Source organism: Anopheles coluzzii, chromosome 2, assembly GCF_943734685.1.
Source record: "Anopheles coluzzii chromosome 2, AcolN3, whole genome shotgun sequence".
In the NCBI taxonomy this organism is placed as follows: Eukaryota; Metazoa; Arthropoda; class Insecta; order Diptera; family Culicidae; genus Anopheles; species Anopheles coluzzii.
Window position 1 is genome coordinate 82,760,273 of NC_064670.1, and position 25,791 is coordinate 82,786,063.

The 25,791-nt window shown below is 42.5% G+C and overlaps 1 protein-coding gene across 14 annotated transcripts in view; it reads right to left on the reverse strand.

Moving 5' to 3' along the window:
• The window catches only part of LOC120952239 (poly(rC)-binding protein 3), a 118,832-nt gene that overhangs the window by 52,753 nt on the left and 40,288 nt on the right, over positions 1-25,791 (reverse strand). For 5 of the 14 annotated variants that reach the window (XM_040371465.2, XM_040371466.2, XM_040371467.2 and 2 more), the window contains exon 1: positions 9,204-9,426. The exons of 1 other annotated variant lie outside the window; for it this stretch is intronic. The gene's annotated coding sequence lies outside the window, so the exon portion shown is untranslated. 8 more of the 14 variants (XM_040371462.2, XM_049607667.1, XM_049607665.1 and 5 more) reach the window with 6 other exon arrangements.

The following is a 25,791-nucleotide window of genomic DNA, read 5'->3' on the forward strand; positions in this document are numbered from 1 at the left end:
TGCCCTCATCTCGCTCAAAATGTAGGGGAAAATCTGATGATGCGGAAAATTGCGCTCTAAAATCATCACCTACATCAGATTCAATTATCCCGCTAGGGGGGAAAATGGCGATCGACTTGAACTTTATCAATAATATTAACATCTTACAAGGCGCCAGCAGCTCGCGGTAGCACACCTTAAATTGTTTAAACGAAAGAATAATTTAAAGAAAAACTCTCAGCAGTCATAGGAATGTTGAATGAAGGGATAAATGTTATTTTACATTAATGTTATACGTTAAATTTTAAGATTCCTTCCTAATAATATCTAGTTGTACGCACCGTGAAGAAAATACTCTACGTTTCCGTAAGCGAAAATAAGTCCACCGAGCGCGCATACTTCTTAGTCGTAAAATCCATTTACACTAAGCAAAACATCCTTCCAGTACGTAGTAGTACCACACTACGCTTAGGTAAAACCGCCAATAAACCGAAGTTAAAGTAGAAATAAGAGGGAGACGGGATTGATAAATTGCATCAAAATTGGGTTTAATGGCAAACAGTTTGTCCGGAAGGAAAAGTTTTCGTTAAGCTGCCGTGTCGTTAAGACGGTTGTTCTTATGCGGGTTCGGTGAGGATATAATGTGTGGGTGATGCGTGATTTAAAAAGGAAGAGCACAAGCGCATGTTGCCTTCGGTGGGTAGCGAACCAAATGGAGGGTATCATCGTGTGTACAACACATGTCATTACGCAAGAAGAAGAAATTTAGCAAGGTTGTTGGGTAAAGTGAAAAAAAAACACACACAGCAACGGCACATGTCGGGCAAAACTAAATGGATAAAGATTCAATTATGCGGCGATACGAGATGAATATTAAATTCTTATCCATCCTGCCCACATTTTACCACGAAGCTATCACATTCTACTTTCGCGTCGTAACTGGTAAGTCTCTCTGCTGCCCGTAGGCTTTTGAGAACCTTTGCAGCGTGATGTTTCTTAGTGGCTCTGTTTTTTTTGCCAGTCGATTTCTCCCTAGCCTATACGACGGGAAGGAGTTTGACAGTGGGTAAAGTTGTGTATTCCCTTTACACACTGTTTCTCGCTAGTGTTTCTTGAGATGGTTTCACTTTCAGGTGGTTAATTGCACAGTAACAAATACGCTTTGTTTAAGTTTGTGTATGTGTGTGCACTGTTTCGTTGCTTGTTCATTTTTTGTGTGTTTTTGGTAAGCAGGTATATCTAACGGGTGGTTTTTGACGGTCTTAAGCAGGGTCTAAGCACTTCCACTACCACCACACTACCACCAACAACACCGGGGGGGCTGATATTCAGGATGGCGGCCACAAACCGTTGATGGTCTTGTTTGGGATGGATCGAGGGTTAATTCGTCTGGAAGAAAACGGAAAGAAAAGTACGTGTCAAAATAGGAAGGAACAGGATAAATTTTGGATTAGTATCTAATCTACAACACATTAAAACATCAATCAACTTCAAGCAAACATTGGCACGGCAGGAACCTATTGCACTAAATTGCTGTAAGCGGGGAAACAAACAGTATTGCCTGGACCTCGCTGCAACGGCGAAAGTACGTACGGAGAATTAATACGCTCCGGATTGGGTAAACAGGAAGAGGAAACGTGCAATCGATTTGGCGGACAGATAACAATCGATGAGATCATAAAATTCGTTCAGTAAATACTACCCCTCCCCTCCCAGCCGAGTGGAGAGCAAACGCTTTTTTCACGGCAAATGTTTCTGGAAATTTTATACGCTACATGATATGGGTGCAAAACTATGATGAACACAAACAAATCCTCTTTATCTAAAGGGATTATTAGTTGAAAGAGCAGAATGTGTACTTTTGAATCGATTGTATTTGATCAGTCTGGCGAGAATCGAATCGCAATCTAGATGTGTTGTCGTGAAGAACTGTCGAACAAAACATCAGCTTCAGGGATGGGCTTAGTTTCATCATTCGATATCTGAACAGTGATGTGTAATCATTCAACATACTTTTTAAAAGTTTTTCACGTGCTCTTCCCGGAAGGACCGGCCACGTGATGCTGAACATGGTGTAGGAAGAATCCCGGAAGATTTTGTATACAAGCTTAAATGGCAAAGCCCATTTCACTGCCACTGCTTTGATGTGCTTCAAATTCAGATCGGCGGTTACCGATGGATCCCAATCAAAAGGATTTCATCAATGTAGCAATGTTGAACCGTAAACTCTTACCGTAATTTTGTACATTGAGCGTTACGGCACAGCATTGTAGAAGAGTCGCATTAACATAAAGTATAACACCAAAAGCTCAGCATAACCGCTCTGTCTTGCATAACGAGAAGAAGCAGCAATTGCTGTGCGGGATTAAATAAATTGTGTTGGATTTTAGTTACCTTATACATAACCAACGGTGGGTGCTGTTCGAACGCAAACGTTACAGGGGAACAACACCACTATCTACATCATTTGTGAGCAAATATTTGCAATAAAAGTATAACGCAACCACAAGCGCCCATAAATGTTCGCTATGAGCATCACACAGCTTGTTGTTCGAATAGAATTTAGCCTGCTTTTCTCTACTTGTTTCTAAATCCAATACTGCTTGCTGCTGCCGCTGCTGCTACTTGCTGCTATTTCGCGTTCGCGTTCATCAGACAACGAAACGCACATATGTCGCCAAGTGCCTTCCATAGCTATGGAGCAATAAAACGCGCTTGGGGAGAATGAGCTGGTTGGAATAGTGGTGGTGTGCAAGCGCAGCCTGTCCTGGGCCACAATTTGAAGCTTCTTTTTTATCCCACTGCAAACCTGGGCAGTGCAGCGGACAGCATAGGTAGGGATCTGTTAAGTTATGTGAGATAGAGCTGAGAACCAACCAACCGTTTTGCGTTTGGCATTGCTGCTGGCTGGTCGATCGCCTGGACCCATAGCAAACACACATGGTATTACGGTGGAATGTGCGTTTTATGCTACAGCAAAAAAAAAAAACGCACACATACTCACAACAACACTAATACACGCACAGATCACACGGAGAAACGGAAACGCAGCAAGTGTAGCGGCTTTTGTGGCTGAGCCGGTATCAAGTTAATACCGTTACATGAACTAAACCGAACCAAAGAATCGCGCAAAAAAACAAAACTGGGAGAATCGAATATCCCATCCATGATGGGTGGTACAGTCGAGGAGAGGCGATACACAGCATCACGACCGCAAAAGCAAACACGCGAAATAAGTTATTCGAGAGAAGGCAACGGGGACAAAAACAATGCAAAAAAAGGCAGGCACAAGGGAACATATTTGGCGTGAGAGACGAAAAGAACATGATTGCGACAAATGATCATACATTGCCGAAGCTACCAACGCAGAAGCACAAAAAATGGGGGTTGGGCTATTGATATAGGTTCTTAAGCAGGCTCTTTTCAATAAACTGCGTCTCTTCCTAATATTTTTCACTTTACCAACAAAAGACAATAAATTACACGATTTAGTTGTATACAGCAACCATTTTACTGCCAGGTTATTTTGATTAAAGTATCAATTCGAGATGTATGTAAACCTAACCATTACAGGATAAAAACTGCATCCATCTAAATATTAATGATTGGTGGCAGCAGAGAGAAGGGCTCAAAATGATGATTACTCCCTCCAAAACAACGATGATCGTCGTAAAAGGAAGTAGAAAGCAAAACAAAACACAAATGCATGATCATTGGATGGATCCACCCCTCTTGGCGGTAGTAGGGAAATAACGAGAAGAAGCTTTATTGCAATCTCGATCTCCATCGAACTCTTGCAGCGGGCGAAGAATTCGATACAGCAAAAAATAACGAAAAAGGCTCGGCAAAACTGAATGCTTTGTTGAACACTTCTATTTACGAAAAAAAAAATAAGTGTGATTTAGATAATTTTAAATATTTCATTTCATTTCATTTCATTTCATTTCATTTGAAATATAAAGAAATTTCAGTCAAAAGTGTGAAACGCGTGGTGGAAGAACTTGAAGTTATCGAAAATCTTTTCTAAAATAAATAATTTAATTTAGTTTATTCTAATTTAATGCTCTCTACCCGAAATGTATCCCAGTTAATAATAACTTAAACTTTAAAAAATGACAAACAGAATGGTAAATTGGCTATTTTCGAGGAAAAAAGGATCAATGAATCTCCCAATTTTTATTTATGTGGTGAGTTGTGTGGGGTGAAATTACCTGCAAATAAATCAGCAATGGCACCCTACCGTCGTGGCTAACTAAACTTTCATCGCAGCTGTCAAAACCTACTGTATTTTGGCCACATTCGAAAAATACAGAAAAAATAACACCTTCATTGTTATTTCAAATATAACATAAATAACTAAAAACTCAACCAAATCGAAATGGATGAGGTCAGTAATAGTATGAAAGTAACGCCAACATACTGTTGTTGCATAGTATTTTACAACACCAGGGGAAAAAATAGATAACAACGTTCCTATTGCTGTAAACAGCTGGGAGTAAACCGGCAGCAACATCACCCCGTCCGTCACGATACACACTACTTCCTACGCAGTTGACGCAGTTAGGGAGAACATATGTCATCGGTTTGGTTTTACATGTTCGGGAACTTATCGATCACATTTTGTTGATAACAAGCAGACGGCAGCAGCAACTGGTGGTGGACATGATAATGGCTTTTGTAAACAGGGCGGCAGGTCGCTAACCTTATCTACGACCGTGTATAAAAAAAAGAGTGTCAAAATATTCAAATTGCACATACAAGTAAACGGTCAGCATTGTATACTGCTATACTTTTGATTTTCCTTGTTGAATGAATTTAATACATTTAAAGGCGATATACTCATAAATAAAAAGAATTGTTCATTTTTTAATCAATTACTCCCCACCACAGCCACAGAGGCTTATACACAACTCGCTGCGGTCAAATCGGAAAAGTGGACATCCGTCATGCGTGGCGCGATAAGCACGAGACTTCTCTCCCGATCCCAAGTGGCGTATCGCTTAGTTGTTATTTTAGTAGTTGTTTTTTAAATTGCTTGTAAGAAAAGGCAGTCCCAATCGACGGAAGAAACAAAGGCAATGCATAAAAGCAAGCACACATGCACATGTGCATCGCTGCACTCCACCATGCTGCCCTACAGTTGGCGCAGAAGAAATGTGACGATTGTAATGAAGAAAACCGACCCCCAGGGGAGGTAGGCTCGGTTCGGTGGTGTGTCTTCTGCTGATATCGGACGCGAAAGATTTCTTTCGTAAAAGTGGATCAAGCCTCAACGCGAGACAACGGCATCCATCACACGCTGCCCGGTCCAAGATTGTGATGACAATGGCCAGTACACAGCACCACCACCACCACCATCAGTAGCAGAACCAGCAGCAGCAAATGAAGGCAACTGAATATACGAGTCGACCAGTGGCCCATCGACTGTTGCAAGTAACAAAAACAAAACAAAAAAAAGCGTTGGGAATAAATCCTCTTATCGCCTTACGTTCGCAGTACTGCAACAACACCACACACCGACATAAATATCTCTGCTGCTGTGCCGTACTACCTCCTCCTCCCGGTCGGTGTCCGGTTAGCTGGTTTCGCCCGTTACAGGCTTCTGGATTTGGTCACACAGACACGTCGTCCCGTTTTTCCGATCGATGACCAAGCCGCTCTCTCTCTCCCTCTCCCTCTCATACCACACTGGACGGAGGCTCCCCACCCGTCACCATCATCATCATGTAGAGGTGCATCTCTGCACAGCAGCTTATGGCATTATGAGCCGGATATGGTATGGCTGGAGAAAAGCAACCCTCCTCTCCTCGCTCATCCGCCGCAAGGAAGCCTCTCCGTTTGTCGCGCTAAGGGAAGCCCTACAAGGGGCGGATACGGGCGCCTCTTCCTCCGCTCCACATTGGTGCGAAGGGAGCGCAATACATAGCACCGCTGAAGGCTTCCGAATGAGGCTTCTAAAATCAATACACACACTGAATGGTGTTTTCCACCACCACACAACAAGCAAACGCGTTTTGTGTTGTCACAAAGAAATGTGTCTGTCGCGCCATCGTTTGTGCCTGGTTGCAACCTGTTTCCGACCCCGTACCTTGGCGCGCGTGTGTGTGTATCGATTGCTCCCCGATATTATTTTTGCCCTACCGGCCAGAGGGGGGAAATGGAGAAAATTATCGACTATAAATGTCTCATTGGCACACTTTTGCGCTCGGAGTCGTACACCAGTACACACCCAAATTCGTGAAGCTTAGCCAAAATGTGCACGCAAGGACCTCAAAAATACACTTTGTTTGAAGATTCGGTGGCTAGAATGGGCTCCAGCCGTAACTAAATAAAGACCAGATGCATTGCACGATTGATTTCCCTTCACCTGCCAGAAGTCCACCGTACACGTGTGTCGCATTGTCGGCCAATTTCCGCCCTACAAGAAGAAGAATATTTAAATGTTTGCAGCAATTTGGAAGCAACGGCCAACAAACACCGCACGATGAGGGGTTTAGTGCACTAGGCTCGATAACGGTTGGACGATAACATAGCACAGAAACCCATCCCTTCTCCCCGTGCTGCCATGTTATGCATGCACATGGGCATGCTTTTGGCACCGTGTGCGAAGGGAAAGCATCGGACTGCCCAATGTGACCGCAGCGAGCGCGCGCACAAGCGAGATAAAGTGTAATACACATTATAGTGCAGTGAAGGAAAGACACAAAAGAACGAACCAAACCGACGTGCACCAGGGCGTTGTGGACACGCTGGGAGAGCGCGACTTTCCCAAACCGGTCACATTCCTTCCGGTCAGTATCAGCCCGCAGCCGCCGTGAGGCGACATTTTACAGTGAGCGGTGCTCTGTTCGGTAGTGCCAATCCCGGTTTGGGATGGTAGTGCCGGGGTAGTATAATCGGGAGCAGTTAAACCATCCCAATTGTGGCAGCAGAAACCATCACACCGGGCGAGAGAGTGCGCGCGATGCTGAAGCAAACTGTCACACTAGTGTGTACGCTCTCTTTTCGGGGGGACGGATGATGCTGCCGGTTCGAGCGATTCTTACGTCGTCGTGCATCATCATCATCATCATCACCGTCGTCGTCGTCGCCGCCGTGTGCCCTCTTCTCAAGGGTGAGGTACCCCTTTCATTGAAGCATCGAATACGTAAGATGCCTGTACTGACGCGAAGAAAGAAGGAAACTGCGAATGAACGGAGCAAAAGGACCGCAAGAACTGATTTCGTTCCGAATATGTTTGTGTGTGTAGAGCGGCCGCTGTGTAGTGCGCGCTGCTGTGCATACAAACACATACGGTCGCTGCTCTGCTCTGTTTGAATCGCAGCAGCAGCAGCACCAGAGTACCAGCACACGTCACATCCGCTTGGGGCGGAGGAGATTGACACGAAAAGGGGTGATTGTAAGCGTACCGCCGTGTGTTGTGGCTCTCTGTGATTGATTTCCCCATCCCGTTTTCTCTGCTTTCCCTCCCCGAACAGCCCGATGTGTTGTTTTGCTTCTTTTTCACTATCGAAAGTGCTCACTTTTAGCCACCGAAGCCTCTGGTGTGGCTGGTGTGCAAAATCACGCTCCCTAGAATGAATGGACGCCCAGCAGCACGCGAGCGGTGATTGTGTTGCTATGCAGGGACTTTTGCGTCTGTTTATCGAGACAAGAAGAAAATGACATGCCAGGAAATGAAAGAATGAGGCGTTGGGAGATGATGCACTTACCAGAAGAAACGAATGCGGTGCGCGAGAGGCCGCGTCCTTTCCAATGCACAGGGAAGGACACTGCTGCTACGTGGAGATGGGAGTTTTTCCTCCTATTTTTTTTTTGTTCTTGCAACCGTTTACACACCACACCGGCGAAAGAGGGTGGAAAATCCAATCGATCGCACTATCCGCGTGCATACCGCACACACACACACGAACACAAGCACGCGCGAGCGCATACACTTGCAAACACACCATGGAAACGTCAAACGCTTTGCTTTGCGGGCAACACCATAGAGCGAAGGAACGCGGCCGCAATGGAAACAAAACATTTATCACCCCGTAAACTACATCACCAGAGCGCACTGCTACGACCGCCACCGTCAGTCACCAGTGTCCCCTCGCTCCACCCTGACTACCCCCACTCCACCCGTCGTACAGTTCATCATTCAACGATTCAGCGTTTTTTTACTGACGCGAAAGGGAATCGAACACAGCACAATCCCGCAGCACGAAAACACGTAGTAGGAAAGAAGCCGAAACGCGATTCTTTGCGTCTCGAGAACCCGGGGGCCAGTACTACTTCATGCAAAGTCAACGCTGACTGCCATGCCTGTGTGTGTGTGTGTGTGTGTGTGTGTGTGTGTGTGTGTGTGTGTGTGTGTGTGCGCGCGTTTGCGGGAATGTGAAAGTGAGCAAGAGAACGAAATCCACGCTTGGGCCGCGTGCGCGAGAGTGAGCGAGAACGATTCTTTTTGCGGTTTCCACCACACACAAGCGCGCACGAAATATTTCACCCAAGAAATGGCCGCACGGGGTTTGGTGGTGGTGCATGTGCCGAATTTTAGAAGCGCAATGAATCTGCCTTTGGTCGTAATGAGTTCTGGGGTGGCAACTTTGCACTTTTCTTTCTGCTGGCTTGTTAGCCATTTTCCACCAACATCTTCAGGGGGGGTCAATTGAGCTGCAGGCTAAGCGCACGCACCGGTTTTCTGTCACACAGGCAGTTCCAAAGATAATCTTTCAGTACCGCTGTCCCCCTCTCGTGTCCTGCTTTCTTCACGACCGGACGCACCACCGCAGGCTTGACGGGATAAAATCCGCCTTGATATGTTCGCGACGCAGCATCGAACCACGGCGTAGCAGGCATGGGAAAAACTTCCAGATCAATATACACACACATACACGCACTTTCCTCCCGCGGTCACGAAACAAGCGATCGAATGTTCAGTCCAAAAACACTTGCACCCCACGAATGTGTCACACTTTCTTCGATATTAATATGATTGCGTTTCGTAGGTCCAGCAGCACCCGATTACAAATCACTTTTCTTACCGGATGCCACCAGCCGACCCGGTAGAAGCCGTCTGTGTCGCGGGTACAGCAGAAGCAACCGTGTACGGTGGCGAAAAATCGAAACGAATCAGAGAAAATCGACCACCACACAGACCGTCGTCACACCACGCGCGCCGCAGGTAGCGAGACACCGAAAACTTGAAAAAATGCCGAAAAATGCACCGATCTGCTTACCGGAAAGCGCTGAAGGATGGTGGGTCGGCCTTAATTTGCCAGTGTGCCGCGTTGTGAATGGTGTTGAAAAAACTACTATTTTCGGGATTAATGAGAGAAGTGTGGGGAAGCGTGTGTAGCTCAAAACAAAGATAATACAAAACTAGCGAGCGGTTCTGAGGGAAAACACACTCGCAACTACGTACGGCAAACGGGACAACGCGAATCACTGTGACAGGCACGATATCACGCACACTAGCGCCGGCAGGCAATCGGAATACGTCTGGGCGTTCTATGTGTGCGTGTGTATGTGCAGTGTGTATGCGCATTGCCACCTTGCACCACTACAGCCCAATGGCGTGTGCTTGATGGATGCGTTTTCGCTTGCTCGTTGAAAGGTTCGAGCCGGCTTGTATTATATGCTGGAGGGAGAATTTATATTTACTGTACCAAGAATTTGGCTTAAGTAACGAGAATGATAGGATGAAAATGAATAGTTTTTTTTTAAAACTGCTAAAAACGTCCAAACCCGTCCAAATACTAAAGAGAAGCCACTCAAGGTAGAACATGTGGAGCTGGCTTGAAAATAGAAATGGAATTGGCACAGCAAGTAAGAAAACTTTTGTAGCATATTTATTTTTCAAGAAAATATTTGTGCTGTTCTTATTTGATTTTTTGAGACATCGTTACAAGTACTTATAGCATTGCAATACATTTGACCAATTATAATGATAATTTTCAATAAACAACCTAGACTGATTTTACTTCATAAATTCTTTTCGGGCCACTTGTGCCAAAAAGAAAATGCTGGATTTGTGTTCCTCAAACGAAATCTTGACGACTGCTTATGCATTGTCGATTGAATGTGCCGTTTGGTTCTTCACGACGCTTTTGTTCGGTACTTAAACTTTGTTTAATGGGCATGCTCAATCAGATCGGTGTAATGATTATTTTTGCACCACGTGGTCGCTCTCGTTGCGGTCCAGTTCATCTGATGAATTGAAGTTTCAAGCTCGTCTATCAATTCAAACCCGAATAGCGAAAGCATTTGGGAGGAAGCCGATGGACGCTATCAATTGTTTAACAATCAGAACCGTATCAGCGTGAAATGTAATCTAGATGATGATTTTCTACGGCTGGTAATTCGTAGACAGCAATAAGTGAAGTAAACTTAACCAACAACAATAACAAAAAATCCCTTTTTTGGTTTTGGCGCTATAAAGCGGGTAAGTTTACCCAACGAGTATGACGACGAAATTGCTTTCTCTGCAACCCGTGCGTTCGGCGCGGTTTAGGTGCACTATTGAACCAATGCCAAACGACAGAATAGTTCAATAAGGATATCTGTCCTGCACGATTATTTCACCTTTGTTCCAATGTGCTCAGGTTCCTATTATAGTTGCCGTCCGGCCATGGGGATCACATTGCGCGAGACGCAGAAGAAACAGCACAATAGAAGGACCGCTTTTATCATGACGAACGTGCCATTCGCGAAATATCGGAAAAATTGCTGCATAAGCTTATATTTTGATCCCTTCACTTTCCTTGCTCAATATATCTTCACATCTTCAGTTGTTTGAGCAGGCAGCAAAAAAGGAGGAAAAAACAGCGGAAAACGTGGTGGACGGTTAACACAATCGCTTTTTTGTACACCTTCGAGGTCTTGTTCCATACTCTGTCCGATGAATTCGTGCCGGTATCCCGGTATCAGTGCCTAGGGAAATAGAACGGTCCCCCAAAACGAGTGCTACTCACGAGATAGAAAAGCTTTCCACCTCGTCGAGCATGTCGGTACTACCAACCGGCGCGCTGTTCCTTTTCTTCGGTTTTTCGTCGATTAAACAATTGAACGTGGAAACGATTGGGCAGTACAACGGGGAAATTCCGGCATAGAAAAACGACAACCGATTTCAGCGGATCGTGTGGGAGGCGAATGATATTTTGAGTAAATACTTTGCGCTTAATTTTTTCCGCCAATGTTGTTTCAGCAAATAAATCTGTGGTATGACGGAAATTGAATTTGCGTTTGTCTGGCACGTTTGCTCGTGAGAAATAAACGGAAGAGAGTGCGGCAAAAAAACTGTTTGCTCAGCAGTTAGTGCCGATTTCCAATAAAGATAAAGGAAGCCTTTGCATGCAAATATGCACAGGTAGTGTTATTTTATTGTAAAACAAAGTTAGGGATGGGGAGGTGGTTGAAAAAGGAAAATTAGATAGCTGGTAAATAGTAGTAGTAATAGGCACTATTTGTTTTAAATTAAACAAATTGTTTCTGTTGTCGTATTGGTGAGATGGATATGGAAGTTTTTGCTCTACACGAACTTTTAAAATGATGTAGAAGGATAGAAGAATGTAGTAAATCTGTTTCAGGCAAGTTATTTAACTGAAATGTGCACATAGGAGCTTGCTTTGCTGGATATTCCCTCTAGTACAGCGGTCGCCAAAGTTCGGCCCGCGGTCCAAATGCAACATTCAATCCAGCCCGCGAACGAATTTCAGTGATTTTGAAAGATGGGAATAAACTATTCGTAAAGAACTACTAAAGATCTATTAGTGTGATATTTTGTAGTATCGTACTCTTTCAATTTTAATTAAAGTAATATGAAATGACAGACCGATCAGTATTTCGAAATCGTGGTCAATATCCACGTATGTAATATAAACATTGTTCCTACGAAATGTAGTATAGAGAAGATACACTAATGTCTGGTTGCAGTAAATTTATTCAATGTTTTGAATGTGGCTTTGAGACTTAGCAATACAAAGTTTTAAATATAGTGAAATAGCTCCATGCATTAGCTCTTCTTAATTTCACACAAATTTGTTGGTTTCATTTTTAGCTATTTCAGAACTATTTTCGATCGCATTTGAAAACCAATTCGACGATTTTAAACTCTGTTGTTTTTACGAGTACGACGATCCCACACGGTTGCTATTTACGAGTACAACGATTTTCAAAGTGCTTTTTCGTAAGGATTCAGTTAACAATTTATCTGCCATGACATTACTTGTTCGTAAAGCATTTCAATAGTTACTAAAGGCACGTTTTTCTTGATAAATTCAGCCTATAAAGCTTTTGTATCATACCCATAATATCTTCAATATTTTTTGCGTCTTGGAGGATGCTAGATGTCAGATGATATAATTACAGAAAACAACAATTTCACCAATCACATTGCTTAACATCATTAACCAATTATTTTGTTTCTTAAATTGTTAAATCTAATAATTTAAGCGCACAAAAACTTCATTTTTCTGGCCCACGGCTTTCTATCATTCGCTAAATCTGGCCCTTTACTTCAAAAGTTTGCCGACCGCTGCTCTAGTACGTTTCTTCTCACCGCCTGAAGGTATGCAATATGATATTTAAAAAATGATATTTATTTTATGTCTGAGTTTCTGAACACTCGATAACCATTGAGTAAGCAATTTTATTCATTTCATCACAGGCCATTCATTTCTCCACATCATCAATAGAGCAAACTAAGGGGCCCCGAGCTCAACTGAGGTCCCGAACTAAACGAACATCTTGTCTTTCAAACAGTTTCATACGCTGTACAATACTAGACGGTATTCAACCGTATTTTAGCAGGTAAGAAGAGGAGAGCAGGTTTTTTAGGTAAGAAAATGACCAAAGTCAGATGTAGGAGTTTGTTTTTACACGGGTGGAAACTTTTCAATTGCAATGCAATGTTTGTAGAATATAATGACGAGGATGACACAATTGATAATTCGTCTAAAAGCAGTGCGCTCGAAATTGAGCTATTGTATAAACTGTTGATTAAATCATTTACAATGATTTTGGAAATCAAACTTATTATGCCAGGTTATGCCAATGGTCCTCTGTATTCAGAAGTGTACTCTGAAATTGTTGGCTTCTAAACCCAATTAACTTAAACAAAGCCGAACCCATTAAAATCCTTAAAGAGATACTAAACCCATACCGCCCCAAGAGTTGATACTGAGTTTATAACAACCCTTAAATCGCTCATTAACCTGTAACAGTCCTGGAACTGTTCCTAAACTCATACTAGTCCTGGAACCGATACTGACCCCATACCGGTCTTGAAAGTGATACTGAGCTCATACCGGTCCTGAAATAGCTCCCGATGTTATTCCCTTTCTGAAGCTATACCTTGACCTGTTCCAAATTCTGTACAGGTGTGGGTAAAATATTCAGGTCCGACCAAGTAACTGATTCTGCTGGTCACCAAATAATACCCAGCAGTACATATGCAGCGTAGGAAATAGTATAGGAAATAGCGTAGGATTTTTTGCAGAATTAGTATAACTAAAAGTAACTAACACTTTTTTTTAAACTTTTAAATACTCGCAAAAATATGGTGCCTCAGCCTGACACTATATTTCTCATAAAAAAATTATATAGCGGGCTTACCCAACCGACTGTCCTTTATTACACTTTATTTTTTATTTTTACCTAATTATTAACAATGCGTTTGACCATGCGGTTAGATAGTACGAATGGTGAACGTCTGTTCTGAATTTGTTGGTAACGTAGCGAGAATAAATTGGCCCAGTCTGTAGCTGTATTGATGGTGATAACACTAACAGTCTTACTAACAAATTCATACTTTCGTAGGGATGACGTAAAAATAGGTGAAAATGAATCGCACATTTATTTATTTTGTTAAAAATATGTGCTACGTCAAAAGTCCCTGTCAACTTATCAACTTACCGCTTAGGACCTGCTTTGCTCATGATCTGCGACTGCATATCTAGTGCTAAAAATTATCTAGTTCCGAGCCGGGTAAAAGCTGGAGTATGCCGATAGCAATGAGTTTATCGGTTCTATTCATTACATACTCTCACAAAACACATATTGGAAAATGAAATTGAACCTACCTTTAGTTATAACAGTAATTATCAAAAAGTTATTATGTTAATTACATTGTATGTTTCTATTATTTTACAAACAAAGCTGTTAATAATCATTGTTATTAGAGCCGAAAATCTGCAAATCTGTAGGAGTAATGGGGCAGAGATGAACAATAGAATCTTATCTTTTCTTCTCATCTATAAGTCCTTATAAACAGGTGTAAACAATCGTACAAGATTAGAGCTACAAAAATAGTGAGATGCTGATTTTTTGTATTTAATATCTATAATTTAATTCCATCGAAATACCGTATCGGACATCTGGAATTATATTTTTTAAACAATGAGTAGTTGGATTACTTAAACCAACTAGATTTGTCATTTAATTACGGACAGTATTCTCACTTCGATTGACAAGTGTGAATTTTAATATAAGAAACGCTTTAAAATCAATTGCATTCCAACATATTGAATCGATGAAATGAAAATAAAACAAATTCCCAAGCACTCTCCCACGTGTGCTAAAACGTAATCGATCTCTTTGACTACTTCCTTGCCCCAAAACCTGTTGTATTCGCAGAAATCGCGAAAATGTATGCGACCATCCCGTCTGTACAAGAGCCAGACCAGACACCATCTGACAAATCCAGATCACGCGAAGCCAATAAAAGTACGACTAAAATACAACCGTAAACAAATGGGTCAAAATGCCAGCACATCAACATTTGATGGACGTGAACGTCGAGAAGCAGAGCAAATCTCGCAACAAACGAGTATCGATATCCGGATGATTAATATGTCCCTTTATCCTGGCAGTAATCCTCGCAATATGTGCTCCATCCTTCCGCCGGCCAAACATACTTAACACCCGTACCCGTACCACTGGTGGTGGCGATGTCTGAAGCCACGTCCGGGGGGAGTTGTTCGGGGTGGATCCAGAAGTCGCATAAAACCTAATAAAAGTGAATCCTACAACCGCTGCGCACCCTGTGTCTGGCACACTCCATGGCACCCCTGTAGCGCTCGTGCTAATTTATGATTCGTCCCATTCTTGAGCTTTGCAAAGTCATTCTGTCTTGTGTAGCGATAAACACGGATGCTTCGCCAGATAAGCGGGGCAGGGAGAATGGGAGCCTGTTCCCCGGGAAGAAGCTGAACAAGTATATCACTCTGTTCGTGTGACGTTTGTCGTTTTTTTCATTTATTTTTGTTTTGCTAGTGACGGTGTGGCGGGTGCGAGAACGCCGAACCGAAAATGGAACCATTGCAAGGCGACCGCGGTGTAGGTGGCACTGGCGCAAGGACATCAACGCGATTTCAATTTTGTCGCCTTCTGCAGGCGCACTTTTGTGCCGGGGCCGCTTTTCTCGGGCACAGCATCTGTTCATTGGCAACGGCGACGGTTGGGGTATTGGTCGTGTGAGGGAATGCTATCACGATGCCCTCCGGAGCATGGCCACCCAGTCTTTGACTTAATGTGTCTTCGCGAACAAAACCGTTCTACCGAAACACATCCGACATCTGACGCTGTACACCGTTGTGCTCAAGTTGACGGATTGTGGCAGCTCGCAATAGAGCTGCTACATTTAATCAGCGCCGGGTGTTTATTGCTATCGGTGAGACCGGGTGTCATTGCTTTTGTTTGGCGCGTTTTATTTGTACGTACCGGGGGCCGGCGGTGGGTTGGCGTAATGAGCAGTTAAAGTTCCAATAAAAAAGTAAGTTTAAAATGCTTCCAAGTACCTTCTGGGCTGCGCGCGGCAGGGATAAAACAAATCCGACCCCATTAAGCAAAAAAGTATCGTACAGCTCAAATGTTAAGGAGCTAGGTCCCTCTTACGGTGTCCAGGTTAACGACAGAGCGGTGGAAACGGGTCATCCTTAATTTATGGCTCATTCATTAAAGATTTCGTCACTAATGCGCAATCGCGTGCTGCGATAAATTAGCAGGATGCTGAGGGACTTTTCTCATCTTCATCCGTTGCACTTCATCTTGTTCAGACTTGTAAAAATGTTACACTGCGTAAAAAAAGATCAGGCAGGACACAACGAGCACTTGCTTTTAAAGGATTCGCTGCAGGAATGATAAGTATTTGATGTAATGTAGGAAGCAATAAACCATATTTTACACATCCCATAAAGTCACTAATTGGGATGGATCGAAATTTTATACACTTATTAGAAACTCTAAATTTGAATAAGATAACTATTTGATACCACAAGCAGAGTCACTTTTTGAAACTGGAAATAACTCTGTAATGCAGTAAAATAATATATTCATAATAAACAAAAATCTAGTATTTACTCGGCAATTTGCATGATGCGATACTTTGTTCAGATTTAATCATGTTTTTATTACACATAAAATCCTTCCAATTAATATAATAACATTTGGAACAGTTTGTGTCCAACAAGAGGTATAACTCTTTGACTATGCAAACTTTTGTTGTGATTCCATTTTTGGTGTTGCTCAGTTTAATCGATTCTCCCTGCTGCTACAAGGGCGTGATACCAGTTTTATTACTATAATCGTGCTGAGTTTATGTCAACTTGCAATAGGGAGAAACCCCAATCAAAACCAAAACTCAAGATGAGTTCTTTTCTTTTAGCCACGTTCGCTCTTCAACGCACAAACGCAGTCTCGCAAAAAGCGAAGGGACCAGCGAGTTTAAACATCAAACATTTGCACCCTTGTTCTGTGGGAGTGCAAAGCGAAGGAGAGAAAGAGAGAGATAGAAAAGTACCGTAGTTCTTCTTAGGGGAATGCGGGAAGAGCAGAGCACGCTTGTCAGGAAGCATCACCGATCAACATCAATCTCGTCGTCCTCCTTCCCCAATTTTGACAAGGGCGGCCTCCGCCACATCGCTGGATGCTGGCTGGATGGTATGCGTGTCCCTGTGTAAGGACGCTCCACACAAATGCGGGTCTGCAGAGCATAGTGGAAGCATTTTATTTTCCCTTATTTCCCTTCAACTACCAACGACAAGTGTCCCGCACATTGAATGCGGCAAAGAAGGAGCACAGATTTTACAGCAGCAGCAGCAGCAGCAGCATCAGCAGCAGGGAGTGCAGAAAGTAAAAGAAAATGTGTTGGAGTAATAATAATATGCTCTGACATTGGATCGAAAAGCAGCACGAGCCCAAAATCGGTAGGGGACTGTCATTGTGCAACTCACGCTCGGAAACGATATTCCAGGACAGGAATTTGCTCGCCTGTGAGCATTTTTTACACAATCCAGCGTACGCTTTACACACTTTGCGTTCTCTCTGTCCCCCTTCCGTTATGATGGCGGTGCGACACGACCAAAAGGGAAAACTTACATTCAAACAACTTGGGACAATGGTGCCGGCACAACACCGTACGTAAATGGTGATAATCTTGAAAATTCTTTCACACTTGTACCGGCTTTCCGACGGGTGTGTTATTGCGTTATCTGTGTGCAGGCTGAAAAGTGTTGAAACATAGCAGCTTTGTTCGGTGGTATGAAGAAAACAAGGCAAACACACATACATTTTCATAACAAAATCATAAACGGCTCAATATTTTTGACGATCTTACGGACAAAAATTCATGTTTGCACCAACATTGCACCTATACTGGTATGAATGTAGAAATTAAACTTTACATAGAACTACTTGCTATAACGTATAACTATAATTCTACTGCAGACTGCATCTCTAAGATGTATTAAAACATAATATGTGAAAAATGAGGAAAAAAAGGAAAGTGAAAATAATTAACTATAACCTATGTAACGCCTTACACGGTATAGTTACACTCAACTGATTCATTACATAAACATAAACATAAACATAAAAATATAACTACGTTTGAGCAGTTTCATTACATGCCGGCTCCATTGCTCTTCATGTCATCAAGAAGTGAGGATTTTTGTTTCTCTCCCTGCATTACCATCACATCCTATGTCAAGTTTTTACTCTTGAAATGCGTCATGCGCAGAGTTGATGATGCTGCTGATGATGCTGTATTTATACCTGTGAACAGCTGTAAAGGTGCATTATGTTCTGTTGCTGATTTTACATAAAATGTAATCTAGCTTCATCAAATGTAAAATACCCGGCGAGGCACAACATGCACCGAATCTGTGAAGAATTTAGTGGAACAAATATTTGTTCAATAATTAACCTCCGGAATGCATTCTGAGTGCATGTGCTTTGTGCAGTGCCTTTGTTGGATAACGTTCGTGGGTTGCACGTTATGAGCAGAGGGGTCCATTGACCATTGATTCATATCTGGTTGATATGAGGGTTTTTTTTATCCGAATGCATATCATTAAAATAACGTAGCGATTGGACTCTCCTTTACAAAGGATCGTAACACCAAAGCACATCATTTGTGAAGCTAACAAATGAGCCTTTTTTTAGAGTAAACCTTTGAAGCTCACTCGCACAAATAAAAGTACACTGCAGGCATGCAGCACCCACAAACCTACGCATTCTTTGAAAGCGTCCGCTGTGGCATCAAATATATCATAAATCCTACCCCACATAAGCCTCTTACTAAACATAAAGGATAAAGAAGACCTTCGCTGAAATCAACCTTCTCTTGCTTCATTTCTGCACCAATGAAACAGCGAACGTTTTGTGGAGGGAAAATATTGAGAGTTAACGCTTGACGGCAACTCCTGGTACATGTAGTGAAGGTGGGAAACACGGCCCAACGATGGGTGGAAGGTTTTGACAATTTTAGAACCTACACGCTCAAACACAGAGGCTGATGATTATAATCATGAGCATGATGATGATGATGATGATGATGATAATGTTGATGTCAGAAAGTCAAAATAATGATCAGATCGGTTGGGTTTCGGTTTGCTATTTTAGTTCTAGTTTCAATACGTCAAGCTCCCGCGAAACTGTTTATCGTTTCAGTTGAGAAAAACAGACCCAATGCGCCATTTGATGATGTGATGTTGTGGCTACCGCCGCACAGGTAAGAATCGAATCCGTTGACAAAATGTCCTGCATCTTCGGTGACGGATTCGGATGTAGTTCACTGAGCACGGTCGAAAATGGTGTCCCGTTGTCCGGGTTTCCCGCTTCATTTAGCGCTGCGCTGCGTGTTGCGGGTGAACGTGAACGCCTGTCTATCCTGGAGCTTGCGGTTGAAGCGTGTCTGATTAAATTTTCAACAAAACTGCCAACATAAGCTTAAATCATTAGGCAATATTGCGCTCACAGCTCTGGTTCGGGTTCATCTTCGTCTACGTGACAAGTGCCAGCTTATACTAATTGAGGGCTTAGCGGGGATGGATAGATGCTGACATGCCGGTGACGTCTCCATGATATCGTTTTCCGATTGGATCGAAAGTTTTTTTTTCTATAGTGGTTACAAGCTTAATCAGCCGATGGTAGTGCACGGAATGTATCGGGTTGGTCTATTTCTATCAATAGAGGAATTGGCAGGAAGCCAATAACTATCAGAGCTCCAGCCTTGCGCATCTTACAAACAATGCTTAATGCTCTGCCTATCTGGTGCTGTAGTTTACAAAAAAGTGTCTCAAAGTTCCGGTATATATTGATACATTATTGAACAAGACGACAACACTGAAACCTTTGCTGAGTGTTTGTGTCATCAGTAGCGATGGTCTGTTGCTATAACGTGTCTGCTGAGCAGGATAAAATTCGACTAGAATAAGTTTATTTAGAGACGCAACAAGAAAAGAAGCTTCAGCAAGTATAGTTAGTATTTCTCCTATCTTATAGTGTTTCTAGACGTAGTAACTGACAACGTGTATGGTGGACGATTCGTGCGTTTTCTTAACGACAGTCTTTAACGGACAGATACTTTCTTGATCTTTTGTATCATTACATTTTTATTGAATTAGACTAGATGATGCACTAAGCCGGTCTTGTGGTACAGTTGTCAATTTGTACGACTTAAAAACATGCTCGTCATGGGTTCAAGCCCCAAATAGGCCTTGCGGCCATACGAAGGACTGAATATCTTGCGATGGTAATCAATAAGTCACTGAAAGCCAAAGCCCGCAAGTGGTATAGGCAGGCCTTGACCGACAACGATTGTTGAGTTAAAATGCAAAACACCTTTTTGACATTGCAGTATAAACACTATTCTTCTTCTGCTTCTTTTAGGCGTAAACGTCCTACGCGGATATGCCGACCTACACAGTCTTTCGAGCCTTTATACAGTACTACTCAGCCGGATAGTTAGTTCTTGCTACGGAGGGATGGTCCATTCTTGGCTTGAACTCACGACGGGCATTTGTGGCACGAGGATTAACACTGTACTTCAAAATTCTTCATAAAAGCTCCGTATGAAACAACCTATTACACACAGTTCAATGATCTACGCAACGAAACGTGCTTAATTTCGAGATAACCATAACTCTCAATGAAATAAATAAACAAATAAATTAAGTAAATAAATGTCAGCTGTGGTTCCTTGTGATTGATTATAGATGATTTTTGTAAGAAATAAAGTATTAAAAAGTATATTAGCAGTATCATGCTGTTATAATAGCAACGAAACGTGCTTAATTTCGAGATAACCATAACTCTCAATGAAATAAATAAACAAATAAATTAAGTAAATAAATGTCAGCTGTGGTTCCTTGTGATTGATTATAGATGATTTTTGTAAGAAATAAAGTATTAAAAAGTATATTAGCAGTATCATGCTGTTATAATAGCAATACACGATCCCACACGATAATTGTGACAGAAAGTTTCTCACTAAAAACATTGGTATATGTTTTAAAACGGGGAAATAACATCGAATAAATCTATCTGATAGCTACAACCAATAACACCTCAATAAAACTTTGTTACTATATACTTCCATTTCACCAAGCATAACACTGTATGTACGAAGATTCACCGAGTGCGACTGTTGTACTCAACCCCAATAGACAGCATCGTAGGTCGCTAAATGGTCGCTTTATAATGTTCAATTAGCATATCTCATCAATATTCTTCCCCCTGTGCCATCGACTTCACTGCACTGCCGATCTTAGCGATGTTCATTATAAGGAGGATCGTTTTTCCCTTTTTGCTTTTTGCCCCTCGGGGGTGTTTGGGTGAATTGAAAAGGAATGAATTATGCTAAGTTTAATTTCGATTCGAATCAGCAGTGCAAGATCTGTGTCTCACTTTATCGCAATAAAGTTGAAAGGAAGATGAAAGGGGATGGATGAAGGTGGTTCCGATTTTGCCGGGCGCCAAAGAGCAGATCCTACGCTCGGAGGGAAATTTAAACAACTGTGTCAATGGCGCTGGAGAAGCTCATTAATGGATTTCCTGATGAAGCACCAGCAAATCCAGCCAGTGCTACAATGCTGTCTGGGAGCATCTTGAAAGAATAAAATAGCAGTAGCTCGTAATGTACTTAATAATAATAATAAAGTTTAAATAATGTATGCTAAGAAAAGGTTTTATATTAAAGATGTATGTTTGATATGTTGTATTGTTTGAATATAATATCATTGTAAGTAAAAATATATTTTATAATATGGTGTTGTGTTAGAAAAATGTAATATTTCAAATTTTCTTAGATTTTTAACTACGGATGATGTAATAAATAAACATAAAAAGAAAACATGTCCATGTTCAAGTAAAGATCCTTCCTTATTCAGCTTCAGTGTTGTTTGGTACTAATACCATAGCGAGAATCTTCTCGGTACATGATTTTCGTATGTTGACACGTACGATTCAATTAGAAAGCGATTTGCTATACATTTGATTTATGTATGGTGCTGTACGACGCCTCCCACTATACCTTAACGGTACTGTGAAGAGCAACAAACAAAATCAAAACACCTACAGTTCCCATTCCGAGGGGAAAAGGTGTGCTAACGCGTTATAACGTTGACGACCTTGCTAAATAATTCCTATCAAAACGACTCTACCCAAGCCGGGGACTTTAAAACCATAACGTTTCACGCCGATGGGTAGGAGGGTGTGTGTGTGTGTGTGATTTTTCACTTCCCCTGAGGTTAATACATCCGGTGTGTTCGATCGTAAGACAGAATGTAAACACCTCATATTTGCTCGATGAGTGGGGCCATTTATGGGGCTGTTTCCGCTGCTGTGTTTATGTCGATCCGACCGAGTGCCCAAGTACTGCCTGGGTACGACTTTGGGGATTTCACTATCGCGACATCAACGCAAACAACGCACCCGTATTAGGTTGTTTGTGAAGTATTCGAACAATATTTCCACCAGATTGCGTCTTATCAACTCAATCTCGCCACACTCACTCAGGTCCCTTCTCCGGTCTCATCCATTTTTCCTATATTGAAGCTGCACAGCTGCTCTTCACCGGTTACCAGAGAGAGCAAGATAGTGACGAGATGCTAGCAGGATTCTGCCAGTATCAAGCTTAGCTACGAGACTCGGACGGAGGCAACGGTGGAATATTAATTCAGGGAAGAAACAACGTACGAAAAACAGATTGCTCTTGGCGTTTGCTTCGTCCCAGCTTGTAGCCTTAGCGTCACACGATAGGTTTCTTTTTTTAAAGAACGTTCTCGGTGTCGATGTTGCATGGGAGTGCTGGGAGACCTGAGAATAAACAACATTCTAAAACCATCACGACTCGTACATATGCGGTGTAGCAGTACCCCGGAGAGCATCTGCGTTGACGTTTACTGGTGAGCTGTGCGCCGGGATGTTCGTTTTGATAGCCTGCTCGTGCACATATTCAAATCGAATCGCATACGGGCAAAGGGTTAAAAAAGATGAAACCTTAAATCCTCCCAATCAATGGAGCTCCCCCTCGGCTCTTCCCCGATTATCAACTACGGTCAGCAAGGCAGAGGGAGAAAGAGAGCAAGAGTGGTTTTGTTTGATTTTTAAGGGAACGGTTTTGCCTGCCTCAGTTTTTGCCATCTTCTTCGCATCTTTCCTTGTGCTTCATCCAATTTTGCAACCGAACAAAACACAGAAATAAACATGAATAAAAAAGCACCCGAATAAGGATGGGAGCCTGCTTATATTTATCACCATTGCAGTGACAAATTTATTCCCCCCGGGGAGTATATTTCCACAACCGGTAGAAGAAATGGGCCTTTGGCGGAGCAGTCGAACTGGGAGTGGAAAAATAAACTGACAATTGAATTAAGGAACCGAGGACGTTTACGTCCCTGCTTGCCTCGAATCCGGAGTCAAATGCCAATGGTGGGATGCACGTAGGTACGGAGAAGGTTTATCAACTGCCTGTTTGGAAAAGATGAAAAATGTGTGAATACGTTGTAGGGCCTAGGCTAGAAGTGGGATAAAGTGTAGGTTGTAAAGCGGGTTATGTTGGGGTAACTTTATACTTCTTTCTTTCACTAGCATAGAATGGTGTGTTGAAGATGTGGCGGTGTTTTTTTCCAAAGTAGTGTCACCAGTGAAGAGTGAGTTTAAGATGCCCCTGTTGGGAATTTGGCGAACTTATGGGATACGTTTTGGTTTTGTGTGTGTTATTTTTGTGAAATTTTCTAATAACACAATTGTCCGGTTAAGTAAATATTGACTCTTTTCTTTTTCAAGTTTGTGTGGCTTACTGAACTGCTATAAGGGTAGAATGGAATTTATAATTCAACCTCAAAAGGACACTATTTGAAGTTAGAATGATCCACAGTTGAGTAAGAGTATTTGTGCTTCCAATCATGCTAGAAATAATAGACATTCACTTGCATTTAACGTGTCCGAGAACTGGCCATTTATGGTTCGATGTGATACCAAAGGCCTTTTTTCAGGCTCACATAAAAAAGCATGTACTATTAAGTCATGTGAACCAATTGAACAACGAAAACCTATTGTCTGTTAAGCAGAAGCGTAAACGAATTCACTGTGACATATAATACTCCAGGGAGAAATTAGCCCACTTCAGTCATGTGAGCCTCTCGAGCCCCGTAGCAAATGTTGTCCAAATACCCCACCATCGATAGTTGTCCCCCAGGCTGATGATCGACTCCATATCAGTGAGAGATTGTTGATGAATGCATCATTTCACACTGTTTGACCATCTAGAGCACCCAGACGCTCTCAAGGGTTTGCCACTTTTCAATGAACATTTTTGGCCACCCACTCCACGTGGACAGGAACAGCACACGAACAAGGAAAGTGGAACGTAGGCCGGAAGGAAGGAAGGAAGGAAGGAAATGTGTTGACAGGAACACCCGCCAGCATATCCGCCAGCAAGGAGCCCAAACATGGCACAACTGCCGAAGCGCAGTTCGGTATCTTGGGCAGACGTGAGCAATTTGAAACGTCGGATAAATTACCACGATGTATCAAGAGAGCGTTCCCGTGTTGGGGCCATCGGTGACGATGGCGAACGTCCCATTTGCCCATGGACCGCACGTAGTCCTCCGGGTGTAAACAAAATATAATAAATCTTTATTAAAGTCACCCTCTGGAGGGTTTTGCGGAAATTACCTTTCGGAGCAGGCCGAGGCCGACGAGGCCCCACCGACCGGTTATCGACAGAGGAGCGGGGACCTTATGATACCGCACCAGTGTATGAGGAATGTTTGCCCCATCATTGTCCATGTGGCTTCTGCCTCTTGGTGTGGAGGGTGCCGCCAGCAAGGAAACACACACCGTTTTGGTCAATTGCGGTCAAACACATAAGTCATTCTGGTGTCATCGGTGAAAGTTAATTAAGATGATCAACGGACAAGTGCGTGGCGGAATAGCATTGATTTAGTTTTGGTGTTTTAGGGCACTGGTGTGCGGGAGTCAATTCGGTTTAGTCATTGCCGTGCGGCGAACAACCGATTGGAATGTGCATCTGCTGGAAAAGCCAGCGATTGCTGTATTATGTTTCTGAAGCAACACAATTGTTCACGGTTTCTTATTATTGTGAGTCAAATTTGAAGTTTCATTATGTCGGCTAATGTTCGTACTACGGTGGAAAGCAGAATTGTTATTTGTTTCACCTTTTTCTCGACCACTAAATTAAAAGCTCCTATGGTGCGAGATATTGCTCAGTTCTTCATTGTTGCTCATTATATATATTTTTTTAAATGAACGAATACATTAATGAAGCTGGTAGACAAGTCAGTCAGAGACCTTTCAGCTACACAACAGAAACAAAATTTCACTTCAGTTTCATTTCGCTAGCCGTTGGGATGCTAGGGTGAGGAATAAACATTACACGAAAAAGTGGCCAGTTGAAAAACTTCCCAAGTTGAATACGTCCAACGGCTAGGTAAACAAGACTACTGCACTATGCGAGCTGAGATTCTCGAGCAAGGTATGTTCATGGAAAGGTGGGCGAAGCAGGCCCTGTCAGAAAGTATGGAGAGCCTTTGGGGAAAAAAGTCTCTACGGATAGCAAGGTTTCAATTACCGAATGAACAGCAGCAGAAAAATGTATCTGTTATGGCGAGGAGTATTGTTGCGAAGAATCTGTGTGGAAAGTGAGAGATGGAATGGTGTTTTTTTGTATTTAGCTTGAACCCCGAGCATCTAAAATCGGGGTGGAACCGAGTGGAACTTAGTTCACAGAAAATGGGCCAACAAAAACGGAGCTTGGTTCACAGAAAATGGGCCAACTTAAAATATAGCCTTTTTAGTTGCGGTACTTAAATTACGAAACAAATTTGGATGTGATGGCTATTTGCGCAACGAATAGCTGTTACGTTAAATTTTGTAAAAGTCGTACAACAAAGCGTTGAAGCAGTTGATCAACACACAAAAGGTACAATAAATGTAAGGTAAACCCCATGATTTTTTTTGCTTAATCACTCAATGTCCAAACCCTACCGGCGTGAACAGTAATTACATTGCAAGGGCAGACAT